The sequence below is a fragment of the Etheostoma cragini genome, unplaced genomic scaffold (assembly GCF_013103735.1).
Source record: "Etheostoma cragini isolate CJK2018 unplaced genomic scaffold, CSU_Ecrag_1.0 ScbMSFa_318, whole genome shotgun sequence".
NCBI classification, from domain to species: Eukaryota; Metazoa; Chordata; class Actinopteri; order Perciformes; family Percidae; genus Etheostoma; species Etheostoma cragini.
Genome location: NW_023267420.1, coordinates 1 through 2,557, shown reverse-complemented (window position 1 = coordinate 2,557; position 2,557 = coordinate 1). Strand labels below are relative to the sequence as shown.

Genomic DNA, 2,557 nt, shown 5'->3' with positions numbered 1-2,557 from the left:
CACACACACACACACACACACATACACACACACACACAGACACACACAGACACACACACACACACACGCACGCTCACATCACACACACACACACACACACACGCACGCTCACACACACACACACACAGACGTGTGCAGCAGTCCAACTATTGTTATTTGTTTCTTTATTTTCAATATCTGATGAGCAGGTGTGTAGGTGTGTGTGAGTGTGTATCAGGTGTGTAGATGTGTGTGTGAGTGTGTATCTAACACACACCTGGTTGTGTGTCTGCAGGTGGTCCTGACCGTGTACCTGAGCAACAACGAGCAGCACTTCAGTGAAGTCCCCATCACGCCGGAGACGCTGTGCCGGGACGTGGTGGAGCTCTGCAGGGAGCCCGGCGAGGCCCACTGCTACCTGGCCCAGGTGTGGAGGGGCTCAGGTAGGTCCCCGAAAACCACCACGGGTGCTCAAGACCATCAGATATATGTGGTCTCTCTCAATATTACAACTCCAGATCTCATCAGATTCACATCTGATTTTCCCAAAGTGAACGGTCCATAGGACGATGTTGTGTCTTAGCATCGACATCGCGATGTGCGCGATAGTCACATCGCAGGACGTAGCGATGTTGACGTCCTGCGTCTTTTTTTAGCTGCTTGATAGAAAAGTAAACCCTCAGCTCTCTCGCAAATATGAAGTAAATCACCTGATTAATGCAAAGCTAAAGCTAATATAGTTAGCTTAAAGAAACAAGCAGAAAGCTGCTACTAGCCAGGCTATAGCTAACATAGTTAGCCTAACTAAACAAGCAGAAAGCTGCTACCAGCTAGGCTAAAGCTAACATAGTTAGCCTAACTAAACAAGCAGAAAGCTGCTACCAGCCAGGCTAAAGCTAACATAGTTAGCCTAAAGAAACAAGCAGAAAGCTGATACCAGCTAGGCTAAAGCTAATATAGTTAGCCTAAAGAAACAAGGGGTCTGTCCGTCTCAACTAACGTTATGGTTCGGAGCCGCGCCGTTGGAAACGTAACGCTAATCTACTACAATATATATCACATGTACAATATACCGCGATATATAACGCAGGGAAACAAATATCGCAATATCAGTTTTTTCCAATATCGTGCGGGCTAACGGTCGACGTTGTGTGTTTTTAACCAATCAGAGCTCGTGGTTGGAGAAGGCGAGCGGATGTCGGAGGTGTTGCAGCGAGGGGGGCAGCAGAGGGGGGAGGTCCGGTACCTGCTGCGTCACCAGAGACCTCCGGGACCAGAGACGGGTAAGAGAGTCTGGATCAACCGGGACTGGACATGGTTAAAGTAAACCATGACTGGATATTTTGAGCTGATTATGGCGCTGAAGGGAAAGTCAGAACCGATCCGTCCAATAGTTGGTTAGTTAGTTATGGTTTCTGTTTAGAGCATGTATATATTAGCGTGTATATATATTAGCGTGTATATATTAGTGTGTATATATATTAGCGTGTATATATAATAGCGTGTATATATTAGTGTGTATATATATTAGCGTGTATATATTAGTGTGTATATATATTAGCGTGTATATATTAGTGTGTATATATATTAGCGTGTATATATTAGTGTGTATATATTAGCGAGTATATATTATCGTGTATATATTAGCATGTATATATTAGCGTGTATATATTAGCGTGTATATATTAGCATGTATATATTAGCTTGTATATATTAGTGTGTATATATTAGCGAGTATATATTAGCATGTATATATTAGCGTGTATATGTTAAAGTGTATATGTTAGCGTGTATATGTTAGCATGTATATGTTAGCGTTTATATATAAGCATGTATAAATTAGCATGTATATATTAGCACGTATATATTAGCGTGTATATATTAGCGAGTATATATTAGTGTGTATGTATTAGCGTGTATATGTTAGCGAGTATATATTATCGTGTATATATTAGCATGTATATATTAGCGTTTATATATTAGCATGTATATATTAGCGTGTATATATTAGCATGTATATATTAGCTTGTATATATTAGTGTGTATATATTAGCGAGTATATATTAGCATGTATATATTAGCGTGTATATGTTAAAGTGTATATGTTAGCGTGTATATGTTAGCACGTATATGTTAGCGTTTATATATTAGCATGTATAAATTAGCATGTATATATTAGCACGTATATATTAGCATGTATACATTAGCGAGTATATATTAGTGTGTATGTATTAGCGTGTATATGTTAGCGAGTATATTGTGAGCAATATCCCTCGTATGTGTTCTCATACCTGAGAAATAAAGCTGACTCAGATTCAGAATGTCGGCCTGCAGCTGGAAACGTAACGTTGGTCCGGCTCTGATTGTGTTTTCTGGTCCAGGTGGATCCAGACCGGCTGATCAGGTGAAGAGGAACCAGAACCTGAAAGCGTGTGTGGAGAACGGGGTGAGACGCCGGTGGTCAACCTGCAACAGTCCTGTTTTCACTCCAGTGTATAGGAAGTTAATGTGTGTGTGTGTGTGTGTGTGTGTGTGTGTGTGTGTGTGTGTGTGTGTGTGTGTGTGTGTGTGTGTGTGT

General features: G+C 41.0%; 1 long non-coding RNA gene across 1 annotated transcript; it reads left to right on the top strand.

Moving 5' to 3' along the window:
- Positions 1–186: 186 nt before the first annotated feature.
- On the top strand, positions 187–2,450 carry LOC117940750. The gene is made up of 3 exons (XR_004655812.1): positions 187–422; positions 1,149–1,262; positions 2,361–2,450. It is a non-coding gene; the product is annotated as an uncharacterized LOC117940750 (long non-coding RNA).
- Positions 2,451–2,557: the final 107 nt, after the last annotated feature.